The 18,802-nt window shown below is 41.7% G+C and overlaps 1 protein-coding gene across 2 annotated transcripts in view; it reads left to right on the top strand.

The window, feature by feature from the left end:
- The window catches only part of LOC139409192 (TLE family member 5-like), a 36,248-nt gene that overhangs the window by 4,540 nt on the left and 12,906 nt on the right, over window positions 1–18,802 (top strand). The gene's annotated exons all lie outside the window — the stretch shown is intronic.

The raw sequence follows: 18,802 nt of genomic DNA, 5'->3' as shown, positions 1-18,802 counted from the left end.
GTGGACAGTCGAGTCCATCGCAAATTCAGAACCGCTGGACAACAATACACTAAAGCACTGATCATTGGGAACAAGATCAGAATGACGGCTACGGCTTGATACATTAATTAAATAGGTAGCCTAGCCTGCAAACTAAAACAATCCATATGTTCAAATCAGAAGGCCTGATTTAACATGACATTAATAACGCAGCCACATCCTGAGTACCTGTTACCGACACATTCAAAAATTAAGATTGTTAAGTATTTAGTTCAAAAGCTCTAAGGCCAAGAGAACAAACGCTTTGAACAGAAATCCACTTTGGGTTAAACAATTTTTTTTTGTTTTAACAACACTTATTTTCAAAGATGTAGCCTACGATGCAATACTTGTGATCATTGTAAGGAGAACAAAAACTACTTGGCGCATATTTGAACACCACACATTCAGCATCTTCCCAATATAAGTGGCCTAGTGTGGGCTACTTGAAGAGAACTAGGGCCTATCACTCGCAGCCCACCTCTTCCAACGCATCGTGGGAAAGTGTGCATTGAATTCTACCAGATGGCAGAAATTAGTTTAACTTTCTGACATTTGAACCATACTCGATTTAAAACATTTTTAAAAATCATACACTATTAAACATTTCCGCATACTGATAATACCTCATGCACTATTACGTTGTTTCCTGCAATTCATTAATTTCGGAAGGGCATCCCTATATCTAATGGATCAGCTGTTGTCATTTTAAAGTATACTCTTTTCAAAATGTTGCGTACTATTAAACTTTTTTGCATACTCAAACGGCTTACTATTTTAGGATGCAAGTATGGGTATTCGGATACGACCACTGACTTCTACCCTCATAACAAACTGGTGTTAAACAGAGCTTCCAATAAATATCACATATATAAACAGAAATATAAATGTAACATGCACAATTTCCCCCCATTTTTATTTTTACTGAGTTACAGTTAAGAATAGAAAATCAGTCAGTTGAAATAAATGATTTAGGCCTTAATCTATGGATTTCACACAAAAAAAGTTTTTCCCCACAAAAAGGCTTATTATAGACAGAAATACTCCTCAGCACCCCCCCCCCCCCCCCCCCCCCCCTACTATCCCGCAGGTAGAGATCCTAAGCTGGTGGTCTGCGGTTGTGATGCTGGTTAGATATACTGCCAAATTCTCTAAAATGACGTTGGAGGTGGCTTATGGTAGCGAAATCAACATGAAATGCTCTGGCAACAGCTCTGTTGGACAATTTTGCTCCCTCAACTTGAGACATTTGTGGCATTGTGTTGTGACAAAACTGCATATTTTAGAGTTGCCTTAGTGTTGTCCCCAGTACAAGGTGCACCTGTAATGTTCATGCTGTTTAATCAACTTATTGATATGCCACACCTGTCAGGTGTATGGATTGTCTTGGCAAAGTAGAAATGCTCAATAACAGGGATGTAAACCATTTTTTTTGCGTATGGAACATTTCTGTGATCTTTTATTTCAGTTCGTGAAACATGTACACTGTACATGTTGTGCTTTGTATATTTGCATTTGTTGATTTAGCTAAAAAAATATATTAAAAAAAATCAGGGATTCCATCCACTTTTCTGCAATTCCAATGACCCTAAGTTGGAGAAGATGCCTTGGTGCTGTAGCTAGCCAGTCATCTCTGATGTGGTGCACTGGCGTTCAGTCACCTTTACCAAGGTGAGAACCTGGCCATTTGTCACTTGTTTTTCCCCCCTAATCCTATTCAGTGCCCTTATGCTACTTGATTGGAGTATTAAGACCCAACACACAGGATTTAAAAACGTGGATTATAGATTTAGTGCAACGCTTTGTGAGAGCTACAGCAGTTGGTTCACCCTTGGAGCATAAGTAGTTAATGTTGCACCTCCACTCTGTGCTGCTGAAGCCCTCCTCAAATCAAACTGAACAGTGCTGCTGGCTGGGCTGCCACAGGCCCTGTGGTTGGAAATATGTGACAGCTATAGATATGACTGTCAGAGATTAGAACCGTCATGATGGAAGACTTAAACTGGAGCCTGACAGCGGAGATCTCTCAAACTCACCCGGTTCAGAAATGCCTCAAAGGTGATTTAGCTCGGAATGCTTAAAGCAGAGTGTTTCACCTTTATATATTTTTGTAACTAGCCTAGTATATTCCATGTTATCATGGTAAATCAATTAAATTGAAGTTATTTTGCCTTCATCCCCCATGAAATTAAGGTGTTGTAATTGTAATGGATTTAAGAAACTGAATGTGCGTAGGATTCTTGCAGGACTGTAGCAGTTACAGAACTATCACTCATCTTTCAAACCCCTGTTACCAGTGACAACGCCAGATGTTAGACCCAGGTGTATTTGCATACATTTGGTTGTAACACAGATAAACAAATGGCAGATGATGGATTGTTGACAGATGACCCGGGGAAAAGATTAACACCATTCAAATAATGAATATGCAAATGTTTTCCTAAAGGGCTCAGTCACTATAGTGGGTCAGTAGAACCCGTTGGTTTAAGTGAAGAAATCTTCATTTGGAAGTGGCTGCAGTCTGACCCAGATGTTTGCATTTACCATATTGTTTGGAGCCTGTTTAATCCTATGCATCTACAAAGCAGTTTCTGCTGTAAATAAGACCCACAGAACAGCGTGTAGCCGACACTGCTAAATGTAGTAGTATGGGAGTAAAATCTCACAAACCTATTGGCTGTGACTCACAAGTTTGCATGAGCACACACACACACACATGTTCCCTGCTTGTTGCCCTTTATCATGCATTTCCTCCCAGATTTGATGTAGTGGTGGGAGGGATGGAAGGGAAGAGGGTGCACAGGCATTATTAAGCCCACTTGAATTAACAGAACAGCCCCCAGCCTTTTCTCTAAAGCCTCCAGCTGGGGGAACTTAATCCCCATGGTCCCCTGTCTCGCCCATTAAACAAACTCCCTCCCACCCCTGCTCAATCGCTCTGTTACTCACACAGTGCACCACAAGCACACAGAGTGAACACACAAGGGCACCCTCTTCACCTGTCTCTAGCCAAAGCTGACATCCACTCGTCAATGCAGTAATGATTGCACACATATTTAAATTAACTCAAGGTTGCCTATGTCTTTCACACTTTCCCATACACAACGTCAATAACAAGAGTACAGACACTTCTACAAATAACACCGTTTATGCACGCATACACAAATGTCCTGACTGGCCTCAAGGGTCTTATCTGCTTTTTGTTTCTGGGGAACAAATTGAATGTGGGGCTTGACACATACACAGCCAGCAGATGTCTGGGTCGTTAAGGGCAGAGTCGCTCATTAGCATGACAGAGGGCCCAGAGCACCACCTCCCCCCACTCCGCGGGGGGCACAGCTATTGAGGGCAAGCCATGGGTCACAGGTAATATTGATTTTACTGGAGGGCCACATTGGCTGATTTTCAAATGACTGTTGGGTTGGGGGATTGGGACAGTCTCCAAGTCCCCATCATAAATACACACATTCTAAGCAGGGAAGGCATACACACCTCCCCTTTCTGTCAGAGTTCATACCTGCCAATTTTGGAAGACTAACACAAAAGATTGGTTCTGCCCCCCAAAAAACAATTATTTCACAAATAGCCTTTTCAGTAATTGCTGACTAGATGAAATGCGAGGACTAAGGCTAAAGGGTGTTGAATATTTTACAAATTTTCAGCAATTGAAAAGTAACATTTTTGGTGTTCTGATTTTAGGTCCTGGTTAGAATTCATTACTTCTTAAATCCTCTGAGAAGTGAAAGAACCACAGCCTTGTTGAATGTGTGAAAAGCATTGCTATTGTGCTGCTGAGAGGATTGGTTCTGTTGGTTGTTATTCCAAGACTTGAAGATTGCATGGAGAGACACCTGTTATAGCCTTCCGCCCAGCACCTTTCTGACCACACTCTGTATGAGTGATGATTGTGTGTGGGTGGATTTTATGAGCCTCTGTTTTGTGTTCATAAATTATTGCATGCTTTGTGTGGGTTGGCCTTTTGTCTGTATACATTATTCCCGACGCTGCGGAAACTGTGAGAGAAAAGGACAAAGTGTAGGATGTTGGCAAGAGGGAGAAGCAGAGCATAAGGATGGTGTGTGTGTAGATGTGGTCTGTATGTGGGAGGAGGGAATATGGCGGGGGATTAAGTTTACTACAAGCATAACTCTGTTGATCTATGTGTGTGCACATGGGCGAAGTGGAATTTTCTTTGGAGTAGGGGAAACACTTTTTGATAAAATGATATGCTTGCCGGTCCCACTCCCATTCACAAGGGGGAGATGGCAAAACATTTTTGAAATTTTTTTTTTTTTGATTTTGTGAAAACAAGGAAGTATCACCTTCCCTTGCTAGTCGTAGCTAGTGGCAGCCTGGCTAGCTGACGTTGGCCTGGCTAAAAACAGAGCAAGCAAGCTAGCCTTTTTTAGATCTCCATGTGAAATGATCTGATTTATAATACAAAAATATGCCCTGGCAATATTCTTCTACTAGCCTGTGTAACCTACAACATTATCCCGGTTTGATGTGCTGCTTGTAGATTCATTCCCATATCAGCTAAAAATAGAACGTCATGTTTTGGTCATAGAGTAAAAAAGCACATGGCTAGCAAGTTGCCTATAGCAGGTTTTACCAATTCACAATAGCCTGTAATAACTAGTTATTACTTCTAAACAAAATACATTTTGGGGTGGATTCTTCTTGTTTGGTTTACTATTTGAACAGTTGCTGAGATTATATTTGGTTATCAATCCAAAATGGGCTACTTTGACGATTAGCCTAGAGATCAGATCAAGGAACCAAGCGACAATACTGCCCCCGCGGCTGCAAAAGGAATGATACTTTTTTACTTCCTGAAAATGCTCCGTATGTTGAATGCCGGAGTCTATTACAAAGGACCTGCCCCCTTTGTGACAAAACAACATTGCAACACTCTGAATCTTGCGTCTGCGTAGAGTTTGTGCCAAGCTTTAGAAGTGGAGCGGCAGCTGCATCAGTATTCAGAGGTGGCTGTGTGTGGTGGGAGGGGGCACCCCTGAGCAGGGCGCTGGGCTGGAACAAAGCGTCTCGGCGGGGGGGCTTTTGATTGGCCAACCCCTGTACAGGCCCCAGACCTGCCAGAACACAAGCACTGCAGAGCCCAGACAAGAGAATTAGCTGTACTCCCTCCTTTCACACAGGCAGGGCAGGAGGAAGACTGGAGCAACAAAACACCTCATCCTGGAGCTCTTTAAAAACCCCAGAGATCTACGGCAGGCAGCCCTCCCAGACTGAGCTGTACATGCCCAGGTGTAGTCTGTGGGTTGGCAGGGTCTAACTAGCCAGCTAGCTACGGTCATTGTTCAACAAATAGGAGTCAGAGTGCAGAGGGAGCATTTTAGGATGCAGGTCTGTCCACTTATTTTGGTTATCAACCAGGGAGTAATCTTAGTACCTCCCTTTTGGACCCATGTAAGTAATAACCTGGGTTTTTACAAGCAGGCATAACCGCACTCTCTGTAATCTCACAGTCTCCTTCACCAGGCCATTTTTAATCTCCTATGGTTTCCCAAACCCGCAACCCTGTTTCCCAACACGTGACATTGCTCATTTCCCCTTGCCTTGCAGTCTTCCTCGGCTTGTTGCCGTTCCTGTGCTTTTGCCCTGGCTTTTGTGGGTGTGTGTTTAGGGTTTAATATTTTCCAGTTTTTATTTTATTTTTTACAAATGTTCCATCCAGAGAATAAATCACTTTTTGTCCGGATATCCCGGTATATCTCGCAACAACAGGAAGTGTCATTCAAAGGCATTATAAAGCATATAAATATGTCTGTATTTGATTAGAGCTTTGATCAGCATGAACATTCCAACCTGATGAACCATATAATAAATACATTTTATGAGCACTATATTAACAACATTTACTGAGCCAAAGCTCAAAAAAGCCCAAATGATCGTGCTGTTATCCAATACATATATGATATAGGCTACTGCACATTACGCACAACTGAAAAACATAAAAGCCCATAAATATGGCTAGCTATATGCTCTCTTGGGTAGATGAATGAAACTAGCTCCAGTAGGCTAATCTTTTTGTCTGAGCTGTTACTATACTCTTGTATTATATGGACTGGGATTATGTACATTATTAAAACCATGATGAAGCAGAAGAGTACATGCGATCCTGGTGCAACACATGCGGCCTACAGTTACAAGTATAGGCTAGTGAATTTGTTTTTCATTTTGAAATGCAGTATAATAGGGTCTGACGCATATACAGTAGCAGTCAAGTTTAGACAAACCTACTCATTCCAGGGTTTTTATTTTTACTACATGATTCCATATCTGTTATTTCATAGTTTGTCTTCACTATTATTCTACAATCTAGAAAATTGTAAAAAGAAAATACCGGTCAGTATTGACTGGTACTGTATACCTTTCATAATATTTCCCCTCTTTCTCTCTATTGTTGCTAATGACATCCTTGAATAATATAGGACTAGAATTAGATGCAAAGGCTTTCACTTTTCTTCACAAAGATTGAATGGATATGGGTCTGAATAAATAACTGCTATAGCCTACCGCCATTGTGTGTTCGCTCTTCTTTCAAACTACCCATGAGTTCTATTGGCTGCTGTATTTAACGTTCTGCAAAAAAGAGATTGCATCCCTCTTTGAATAGTCTATTGGTATAAGAAATGCTTAAAATATATGTCCAGCAAGCTATTGTAGTGTAGCATTTCCTGCATGGGACTCGAAGAGCTAAGGAGGATTTTTTTTAAGGAGAGACCAGCAGAATACAGGTGGTTGCGTATTGCGTAAGAGACAGAGGCTGTAAGTTAAAAGCTTATTATGCATAACCCATCATTCATTATCTAAATACAAGGCTGATACTGCATTGAATGTATTACCTGAAAGAGGGTGTGTGTGTGTGTGTATGAGAGAGAGAGCTACAGTTGCTACAGAGAGCTACAGTTGAAGTCGGAAGTTTACATACACCTTAGCCAAATACATTTAAACTCCACAATTCCTGACATTTAATCCTGGTAAAAAATTCCCTGTTTTAGGTCAGTTAGGATCACCACTTGATTTAAAAAAATGTGAACCGTCAGAATAATAGTACAGTGATTTATTTCCGCTTTTATTTATTTCATCACATTCCCAGTGGGTCAGAAGTTTACATACACTCAATTAGTATTTGGTAGCATTGCATTTAAATTGTTTAACTTGGGTTAAACGTTTCGGGTAGCCTTCCACAAGCTTCCCACAATAAGTTGGGGGAATTTTGGCCCTTTTCTCCTGACAGAGCGTAACTGAGTCAGGTTTGTAGGCCTCCTTGCTCGCACACACTTTTTCAGTTCTGCCCACACATTTTCAATTATATTTAGGTCAGGGCTTTGTGATGGCCACTCCAATAACTTGACTTTGTTGTCCTTAAGCCATTTTGCAACAACTTCGGAAGTATGCTTGGGGTCCTTGTCCATTTGGAAGACCCATTTGCGACCAAGCTTTAACTTAACTGATGTCTTAAGACGTTTCTTCAATATATCCACATAATTTTCCTGCCTCATGATGCCATCTATTTTGTGAAGTGCACCAGTCCCTCCTGCAGCAAAGCACCCCCACAACATGATGCTGCCACCCCCATGCTTCACAGTTAGGATGGTGTTCTTCAGCTTGCAAGCCTCCCCCTTTTTCCTCCAAACATAACTATGTTCATTATGGCCAAACAATTTTATTTTTGTTTCATCGTCTTAGCTGATTTCTTTTGATTTTCCCATGATGTCAAGCAGAGGCACTAACAGACTTGCCAAAACTATAGTTTGTTAACAAGACATTTGTGGAGTGGTTGAAAAACAAGTTTTAATGACTCCAACCTAAGTGTATGTAAACTTCTGACTTCAACTGTACGTACATACATACATACATCCCACTTTCACACTTCCTCTGTCACACACAGCTCAAAAATGTAGGACAATTCCTCATTTCATTCTGCCACAGTCCTTTGAGATGCATTAAAAAACTTTGTGCTCTGGTGGGGCAATAGAGACAGACTTCATGGGATTCATCATTTCAGGAAATTGTCATCCTTTCCTCCCCCTGCCCAGCCCACAGACTTAAAAAAAAAAATAATAATCATACAATCCGAGTTAAATCTACTCTCCATGGTCTCCTGAGTGGCACTGCATCACAGGCACTGCATCACAGTGCTAGCTGTGCCACTAGAAATTCTGGGTACGAGTCCAGGCTCTGTCGCAGCCGGCCGCGACCGGGAGACCCATGGGGCGGTTCACAATTGGCCCAGCGTCGTCTAGGTTAGGGGGGGGGTTTGGCTGGCAGTGATGTCCTCTTCCCATCGCGCACTAGCGACTCCTGTGGCGGGCCAGGCGCAGTGCATGCTGACACAGTCGCCAGGTGTATGGTGTTTCCTCCAACACATTGGTGCGGCGGGCTTCCCCGCTTTGTGTCAGGAAGCAGTGCGGCTTGGTAGGGTTGTGTTTCAGAGGATGCATGGCTCTCGACCTTCGCCTCTCCCAAGTCCGTACGGGAGTTGCAGCCATGAGACAAGACTAACTACCAATTGGATACCACAAAATTGGGGAGGGGGGGGGGGGGGATGGCAAAATCAATAAATCTGCTGTCCACCATAATGTCTATCTTTAACAAGGATTACAAACCCAATCCTATGTTTCTGCTCAGCAGATCAGACCACAAAGGCAGGAGAGTGCGATTACTGTGGGAGCGGCTATGCTTCACGCATGCACACACAGGCGCACACACACCGACAATAACACCGGGTATCATCAGAAAACATCCTCCTCAGTGTAAATCCTGCCTGAGGGGAACAGCAGTGTGGGGATTGCATTTCCTGCATCTCCCTGTTTACATCGCCACTGGAGAGAGAGCGTGAGAGGGCGAGCGAGAAAGGGGTTTGTTCTGAATCCCCACATTCAGGGTGGAACCAAACCAGCAGGGAATCTCTCAAATGGGTAATTAGAGGGAAAAGGAAATGATACACAATGCAAATCTGTATTAGAACTTCATATGGATTCATGAACATTAAACCTGCACAAAAACCTACCTAAAACGCAAAACAAACTACAATGAAACAGTACCAGTTTACTACCTAGGATGAACCCATATAGGAACACATCGCACACAGACCTACATAACAAAGAATATATCTGTAGGTGCTACAAAGCAAACATTGGTGTCATATGAAACTTTATTGCTTGTTCTAATATTTAGTAGTATTTTGCTTTAAAATACAATTTCTTTCATTTATGAATATAGAAAAATATACCACTTATGATTTGGCAAATGTTTTATATTGTTAAAAAAAATATATAAAACACAACATGCTGTAATTGCAACGATTTTACTGAGTGACAGTTCATAAGGAAATCAGTAAATTGAAATAAAATGCATTGATCTAGGGATTTCACATGACTGAATACAGATATGTCAGGCCCAGCCAATTAGAATGAGTTTTTCCCCTACAAACAGGCCTTAGAGACATAAATACTCCTTAGTTTCATCAGCTGTCCGGGTGGCTGGTCTCAGACGATCCGCAGGTGAAGAAGATGGATGTGGAGGTCATGGGCAGGCGTAGTTACACGTCGCCTGCGGTTCTGATGCCGGTTGGACGTAAAAATGATGTTGGAGGCGGCCTATGGTAGAGAACTTAACATTAAATTCTCTGGCAACAGCTCTGGTGGACATTCCTGCAGTCAACATGCAAATTGCATGTTTAGATTGAGAAAAATTAAAGGAAGAATTTCCCTTCTCATTGACTTCTCAAACCCCATTCTAGTCTGTTTTCCCGGATGTCTTAATGTTGCGCCTCTGGGTTTAGAAACTCTGTGGTGCAGGGCTGTGATTGGTTACATTGCCTACTACACCAATTTCTCAGTATAAAATGGCCATTAATTTAACTAGCAGAGATCCCACTCTGGAACTTTGATATGGCGCGGTTGGTAGCCTAGTGGTTAGAGCATTGGGCCTGTAACCGAAAGGTTGCTAGATCAAATCCCTGAGCTGACAAGGTAAAAGTCTGTCGTTCTGCCCCTGAACAAGGCAGTTAACCCACTGTTCCTAGGCCGTCATTGTAAATAAGAATTTGTCCTTAACTGTTAAAAAAGAATACAATATATATTTTTTAAATATGCCCGTAGAGTGAGTATATATTACAATTGCCAAATCATAATTTATATTAATAAATTAATACCACTCATATTTCAGAGCAAGCTTCATATGACACCAGGTTTTGCTTTGTAGCACCTCTATAACATTATGTCTTAAAGGGTAAGTCTGCCCCATGTAGCTCAGCTGGTAGAGCATGGTGCTTCCAATGCCAGGGTTGGAGGTTTGATTCACATGGGACCAGAAGGAAGAAAAAAGTATGAAAATGTATGCACTCTGTACTGGTCATTCTGGATAAGAGAGCCTGCTAAATTTCTAAAATATAAGTGCTAGAATGTGATAAATGTGCAAACTTTGATTAAATATTCCCAATTATGATTTTAGATACAAATATATGTCAACAATCCTTCCTCCAAAAGACCATTCTATGACTTAAATTTGGTTTCATGAGGAATCACCCTGATATGCTTGTAGAGCCACTGTACCCAGTGAGCAGAGAGACAGAGGTCTGACTGGCTCAGGGCCAGGCCAACCCATGCATGTTAGGGGCTGAGGAATTGGATTGTCTCTTCAGCATTGGACTGGGCTTTAGATACAGCAACAGGGAGCCTAATCCTGTTTGGGCCAGGAATTTGATTTAGATTATTATCTCCATGGACCAGGCCGGGCTTACCCCCATTCCTGAGATGCGGTTATCCCCCACCCTGAGCCCAGCTGATTTGACCTTGTTAAGATGCTTTAAAGGAGATTATTCTACTTTTATCACTTCTAGTGAAGTGCACTCGCAAACATAGACTGCAAGGCAGGCCAAGCATGGCAGTCAAAACACACACACACAACGCATGGACATGGAGGGCATACCAGCACACACACACACACAAAACACATGGGAGGGCACACACACATTAGGGTTGAATAACGGGAACCCGGTTACCAAGAGTCACCGCCCAAAACCACTCCCTTTTCCTGGGATAAAAAACTGAGAAACGGGTGAATTATAATACATACACATGTGGCGTGGTTAAAAAACAAGTTTTATTTTATTTTTGTTTCATCGTCTTAGCTGATTTCTTTTGATTTTCCCATGATGTCAAGCAGAGGCACTAACAGACTTGCCAAAACTATAGTTTGTTAACAAGACATTTGTGGAGTGGTTGAAAAACAAGTTTTAATGACTCCAACCTAAGTGTATGTAAACTTCCGACTTCAACTGAATGTACAGTACTAGTCAAAAGTTTGGACACCTACTCATTCAAGGGTTTGTCGTTATTTTTACTGTTTTCTACATTGTAGAATAATGGTGAAGACATCACAGCTATGAAATGACACATATGGAATCATGTAGTAACCAAAAAAGTGTTAAAAGGATTTGTTTATATTTGAGATTCTTCAACGTAGCCACCTTTTGCCCTTATGACAGCTTTGCACACTCTTGGCATTCTCTCAACCAGCTTCACCTGGAATGCTTTTCCAACAGTCTTGAAGGAGTTCCCACATATGCTGAGCACTTGTTGGCTGCTTTTCCTTCACTCTGCGGTCCAACTCATCCCAAACCATCTCAATTGGGTTGAGGTTGGGTGATTGTGGACACCAGGTCATCTGATGCAGCACCACATCACTCTCCTTCCTCAGGCCCTTACACAGCCTGGAGGTGTATTGGCTCATTGTCCTGTTTAAAGCAAATGATAGTCCCACTAAGCACAAACCAGATGGGATGGCCTATCGCTTCAGAATGCTGTGGTAGCCATGCTGGTTAAGTGTGCCTTTGAATTCTAAATAAATCATTGACAGTGTCACCAGCAAAACCACACATGCAGATATCATCCATTCTCCTACTCTGCGTCTCACAAAGACACGGCAGTTGGATCCAAAAATCTCACATTTGGACTCATCAGAGCAAATTTCCACTGGTCTAATGTCCATTGCTCGTGTTCCTTGGCTCAAGCAAGTCTCTTCTTATTATTGGTGTCCTTTAGTAGCCCGATTCACTCAGTCTTCTCTGAACAGTTGATGTCTGTTACTTGAACTCTGTGAAGCATTTATTTTGGATGCAATTTCTGAGGCTGGGAACTAATGAACATATCCTCTGCAGAGGTAACTCTTCCTTTCCTGTGGCGGTCCTCATGAGAGCCAGTTTTGAAGAAACTTTAAAACTTCTACATTTTCTGTATTGACTGACCTTCATGTCTTAAAGTGATCATGGACTGTTGTCTCTTTGCTTATTTGAGCTGTTCTTGCCATAATATGGGCTTTTTGGTAAAGGACCATCTTCTGTATACCACCCCTACCTTGTCACAACACAACTGATTGGCTCAAACGCATTAAGAAGGAAAGAAATTCCCCAAATTAACTTTTAACAAGGCACACCTGTTCATTTAAATGCATTCCAGGTTACTACCTCATGAAGCTGGTTGAGAGAATGCCGAGAGCGTACAACGCTGTCATCAAGGCAAATGGTGGCTACTTTGAAGATTCTCAAATACATATACAGTGGGGCAAAAAAGTATTTAGTCAGCCACCAATTGTGCAAGTTCTCCCACTTAAAAAGATGAGGCCTGTAATTTTCATCATAGGTACACTTCAACTATGACAGACAAAATGAGGGGGAAAAATCCAGAAAATCACATTGTAGGATTTTTAATGAATTTATTTTCAAATTATGGTGGAAAATAAGTATTTGGTCACCTACAAACAAACAAGATTTCTGGCTTTCACAGACCTGTAACTTCTTCTTTAAGAGGCTCCTCTTTCCTCTACTCGTTACATGTATTAATGGAACCTGTTTAAACTTGTTATCAGTATAAAAGACACCTGTCCACAACCTCAAACAGTCACACTCCAAACTCCACTATGGCCAAGACCAAAGTAACAAAGCCTACCATCAGTAACACACTACGCCGTCAGGGACTCAAATCCTGCAGTGCCAGACGTGTCCCCCTGCTTAAGCCAGTACATGTCCAGGCCCGTCTGAAGTTTGCTAGAGAGCATTTGGATGATCCAGAAGAAGATTGGGAGAATGTCATATGGTCAGATGAAACCAAAATAGAACTTTTTGGTAAAAACTCAACTTGTCGTGTTTGGAGGACAAATAATGCTGAGTTGCATCCAAAGAACACCATACCTACTGTGAAGCATGGGGGTGGAAACATCATGCTTTGGAACTGTTTTTCTGCAAAGGTACCAGGACGACTGATCCGTGTAAAGGAAAGAATGAATGGGGCCATGTATCGTGAGATTTTGAGTGAAAACCTCCTTCCATCAGCTGGGTCTTTCAGCATGACAATGATCCCAAACGCACCGCCCAGGCAACGAAGGAGTGGCTTCGTAAGAAGCATTTCAAGGTCCTGGAGTGGTCTAGCCAGTCTCCTGATCTCAACCCCATAGAAAATCTTTGGAGGGAGTTGAAAGTCCGTGTTGCCCAGCAACAGCCCCAAAACATCATTGCTCTAGAGGAGATCTGCATGGAGGAATGGGCCAAAATACCAGCAACAGTGTGTGAAAACCTTGTGAAGACTTACAGAAAACGTTTGACCTCTGTCATTGCCAACAAAGAGTATATAACAGTATTGAGATAAACTTTTGTTATTGACCAAATACTTATTTTCCACCATAATTTGCAAATAAATTCATTAAAAATCCTACAAAAAATCCTATAATGTGATTTTCTGGATTTTTTTTCTAATTTTGTCTGTCATAGTTGAAGTGTACCTATGATGAAAATTACAGGCCTCTCTCATCTTTTTAAGTGTTAGAACTTGCACAATTGGTGGCTGACTAAATACTTTTTTGCCCCACTGTATATATATATTTTTACACTTTTTTTTGTTTACTACATGATTCCATATGTGTTATTTTGTGGTTTTGATGTCTTCACTATTCTACAGTTTAGAAAATAGTAAAAATAAAGATAAACCCTTGAATGAGTAGGTTTGTTCAAACTTTTGACTGGTACTGTATGTGTGTGTGTGCATGTTTCATTCCAATACTAGGTGTTATCTTCACAGGCACAGAGCATCTTTATGGAGGCTTATGTCCTTTCTCTGAATCGAGACGTGCTTACCTTACACACTTGGGCCAATACATACACACACGCGGGTGCACGCATTTTACACCCGCGCAGAGCAGGCACCTTTTTTTCGTCACACCAGATGGCATGTGTCACCGTATTACGGCAGTATTTCATTAACATTATGTGCATCCATCTGTTGTGTGCTTGGAGGCCCCACAGAGCTTTTTCATTTTGGTCACTTTACAGCACTGCACCACCAACAGTAGGCCCAGCCATACTGCATGTTTATATAGCCTAGAGTACTTCAAAGGTTGCATGTGGGTGAGGCTAAAGGTCAGAGGCCTGCATGTGTGGGGCGCTCGGGCATAGATTATCCATTATATTTAACAGATGTGGCTGCTCTAACAATTAAAATACACGTCTTCAAAGATTGAAGGCAGTTGGGAGGAGGTGAGATCAGGTGGGACTATTCTAGCCAATTAGAGGGCAGATACGCGTGTGAACAACTGATATAAAGTTGTTGTTTTTTCAAAGTTGCCAGGATGTGACGTGTTCCTCTTGTCAGTGCACTCGTAACAACCTAAGCATTACAAAACGTATATTCGATCAAATAAGCCTCACGTAGAAAATAAGCCATTACATGTTTTGTTGACCGAATTCCACACACTCATTTGGCCATACAAAAACTCCTGGCTTGGTGAAAATTGTGAAGAAAATACCAATAAAGGCCACCTGCTGGAAAGACCGAAGACGGGGCCCCTCGCTTCGCCACTTCTTCATTGGCTCGAGGCAAAAGTTGCTCCTTACCATAGATCTAGGATCGGATTACCCTACCTCAAACCCTAACATTAACCATTAGGAGATAAAATAAAATATCTGACCCTGTATCTGTGGTTTAAGGGGCAACTCCTACCTGCTCCGGGTTGGAGCTGTGTTCGGAGTGAGGCTGATGTGGGAGGAACTTGTATGGGAGGAACTTATGGGAAGAAACACTGGGGGCCCTCACTCCCTCTTACTTTCTCTCTCTCTCGTTCCCTTTCTCTCTCTCTGCACTGGAATGCTCCACCTGAGGCTATTGACTCAAAGAACCTTTGGTATTTTAAACGTTTGCATACTGTGCTAAACACTGAGGAAACCAGATCACCCCCCCACCCCCAACTCTGTCTGGGGGCTACCAGCAGGGCCAGGCTGACTTCAGTGGTGCTGCAGGGCTGGGGCGGGAAGAGCTGCGAACAACCAGCTGGTGTTTTGCCCCTAAGTGCCTTTTGTTGACACAGGCTTGGTCTTGTGTAGGCAACATAACTGCTATTTGCTCTCTCTTTGCCACGGTTGGCTGGATGGATAGATAATGTTAGAGGTTAGAGCTCTTGGAACTTGAAATCTGTCAGATAGGCTTGTGTAGAGATTTTGCTTAGTTATAATGATAATGGATTAGGCCTACTTCTATCTAGCAGTTTTCACTTGGTCACCAAGTGTTTTGATTTGCAAGTAAGGAAATGTGGAGCTTAGCATTTAGCCTAACTTTGTCCCTAGATTGTTAGAATACTGGCTATCAAAAGTCAGGACATCTTTAAGTTATGGGAAAATTTGGCAAACCCTCATGTATCAGTCTGTCAGATCTGGAACCGGCCGTGTGCTTTTAGGAAAAGGTGTCTACTATTAGACTACCACCTATCATCACAGTATCTACAGGCAGCCAGTGTGCCTTCCATTTTTTTTTTCCAACACATTTCTCAGAACCTTTTAAGATCCATAATTTTTAGTGCCTGTGTTGCATTATTGAAATCAGAGGGGATATTAATTTGTATTTTGAAATGTTCTAAGCTTTGTCCAAAATCCCAATGGAATGAGATTTTAAGGAAATTCCCGTAATGTCCTGATGGCATAGCAACTGCTCCATTTGGCTGCTGCTCAGCACTCACAAGACAGTTGCCTGCCCTGCACAGATAGCTGATAACCACATTACAAGATTTTGGCGATGAACGGCGGCGTGTATTCATGAATGCCAAATATTTGACCAATAAAAAAAATCACCTCTTCATCATTTTCTGTCCATTAGCAAGTGACTGAATCTCACCAGAGAAATCATCCAACCGAGGGAAACAGCGCCCCTCTCCCAGCATGTGTAGCCCATGTATCTGATGCTGTCTGGACCAAAAGATGTTGCGGCTGTAGCATGTTGCGCATCTAGTGGAAAGCCTTCCCAGAAGAGTGTAGGCTGTTATAGCAGAAAAGGGGGAGGGGGGGGGGACCAACTCCATAATAATGCTCATGATTTTGGAATGAGATGTTCGACGAGCAGGTGTCCACATACGTTTTGGTCATGTAGTGCCACTGGCCTCAGATGATTTGAAGTTCAATCTGTAGCCTAGCCCTTTTAGGCTGACGTTAACTAGCTAGCTAACTTAGCTCGGTCATTGTTGCCCACGCGAGGAATCTAAACAAGCAAGTATTTTAGCTAGGTAGCCTATGACAACAAAAAACATACTATAGGACAGAGCCATAAGACCGTTTTGCCAACATGAAAGAGAGGATGACTGCATTGCCGTTCAACTAGTCTACAAGTAGGGTGAGTAAAAAAAATAAAATGTTTTGCTTGCACGCACACAGAAATAAGTACTATGGACAGCCACAGAATATTTAGCAACAGTGATTAGACAAAATAGTTTTCGATGTCCTTTTTAAGTTTGTTTTCAGTGTATTAAACTAAGCATATAGCCTTGATTTGACGTTTTAAATGTTTAAGTTGAAATGGTTCTGAAGTAGCGTCGGAAGTGCTTATGTTGTCTTTGTGCTGACTTGTGTTGTGTAGTCTGTGGTTCTAAAATCAGTAGTTTAGTAAACTGTCAAACATTAACGAACTTGACCATGTTGCAGGTCATAACTGTTTGTTACATCCAATAATTGCTTTGTGTACTTCACCAGACAGGTGTTGTTCTTCGGTTTTGTGATTAAACAAATGTATATTTAGTTGAATTTATTCCGCCACTGCGTGACTGTATTTTTGTTGTCATGGCCTTATCGTATATAACGCTGGCGTATGAATGGATGGGTTATAGCGCAAACAACGCAATTATCACAACGAAGGCTGTAATATGGATTTCTTTACATCGAGACTTCCGGGGACGCTTGCAAAGCTGACCCGGCTGGGGTTTGAGAAGTGAACAATTATTCGTTCATTTTCTTGAGAGGTAAGGGCACAACCTAGATTAGAGCCAATGTCTTAAATAGCTGAACATGTTAGTACTCCAACCTCCTGAAAGTGACAAACTGACACGTTTTCATTTTCGTCACACAAAAAAAAAGTTGTATCAAATAAGTGCCTTTGATTTGATGGCCTGCACATACGCAGTTCTGCGCGAGACAACCGTTAGACCTGATTAAGTGTTTCTGCACATGAGCTTAGCTAGCCAATGTCACAATGATCGGGGATTTCTATCATACTGTATGTACTGTTTTTGGCTTCATCATTCACTGACATACTGTACGTTGGCATCGGATGTAAAGTAGTGATTGCGCCGTGGCAATGGTTAGACTGGATTGAGTCAACGGGAGTGGAGAAATTACCATTTTGTATAGGTTTTTGAGTAAACTATATTAGACCTACAGTTATTTTAAATGAAATGCTACACATATTTAAGAGATTTCCCACTTGACACATTATGCGGTCAGCGGGAAAAATAACAAGATTTTGTTCCTATTTGGGTTTAAAGCTGCAGTGAGTTTGGCACAAAGACACAATTAGTCCATCTACCACCACTACTGCTTGTAAAGTAATGTGATAATCGGGTTGGAACTGGAAAATAACTCAATTGAGGAACATAATCAGAACCGGGAACCAAAGTGATCTATACTGTTATTTTAAAAGCATGGGAACCGCTTGATAACATTATTTTAACGTTCAAGACATTCTTATTTCAGTCCCACAAAAAAAAAACACAGCAAAGCGCCTATGCAAAGACCTAACTCAAACTTATTCCAGTGTCTGCCGCCAGCTGAACATTTTTGCTAGTGTGTATGCAACCTGCCCCTCCTTCCAAAGCATAGGTTACTGTAGCCTACTAGCTATGTTTCAAGCGTGATTCAGAAATTAGGGAGATATTTTAATTACAGAAGAATGGATGAACTTTTTCAATGCTAGTTACTTAGATACTATAGTTACCATGTTTCACATCAGATGTATTAACTACAAAAAGGTACGACGTAGTTTTAATTCTGTTGCCGCACTGCACACAAACTTTTTAGCTAGCTATCTACCGTTAGCACTGGTCTAATGTTAAGCCAACTGTCGGAAGTTCAGACATTCAAAGTTCATCCATAGAATGTGCTCCTCTGTAGGTATAATTCTGTAGGCCAAATTCAGATAATGCATGTCATTAACAAAATGCATATCGCTTCAACCCAAGCCGCCTCCACCCTCTCTCACTCTCCCCACCTACATCATGTCAGTCGCATCTCGTGCCCTACACTTGTCTGTCCATCACGCATATAAACAACTAGGCTGTAGCTTCCCGGCTCCATAGCAAGCTGCTCTATCCGCACTGATTGGAAAAGTAATTTTAATTTAAAAAAGGAACATTATAAACCGGTACTTTTTGTTTGGAAGCTGTTCAGAACATATTTTGCAGGTTGGAACAGTAAAAAAAAAAAATATGATAATGAAATTCTATTCAG

Source organism: Oncorhynchus clarkii, chromosome 5, assembly GCF_045791955.1.
Source record: "Oncorhynchus clarkii lewisi isolate Uvic-CL-2024 chromosome 5, UVic_Ocla_1.0, whole genome shotgun sequence".
NCBI classification, from domain to species: domain Eukaryota; kingdom Metazoa; phylum Chordata; class Actinopteri; order Salmoniformes; family Salmonidae; genus Oncorhynchus; species Oncorhynchus clarkii.
Note: the sequence above shows the minus strand (reverse complement) of the source record. Positions and strands in the feature narration are given on the sequence as shown.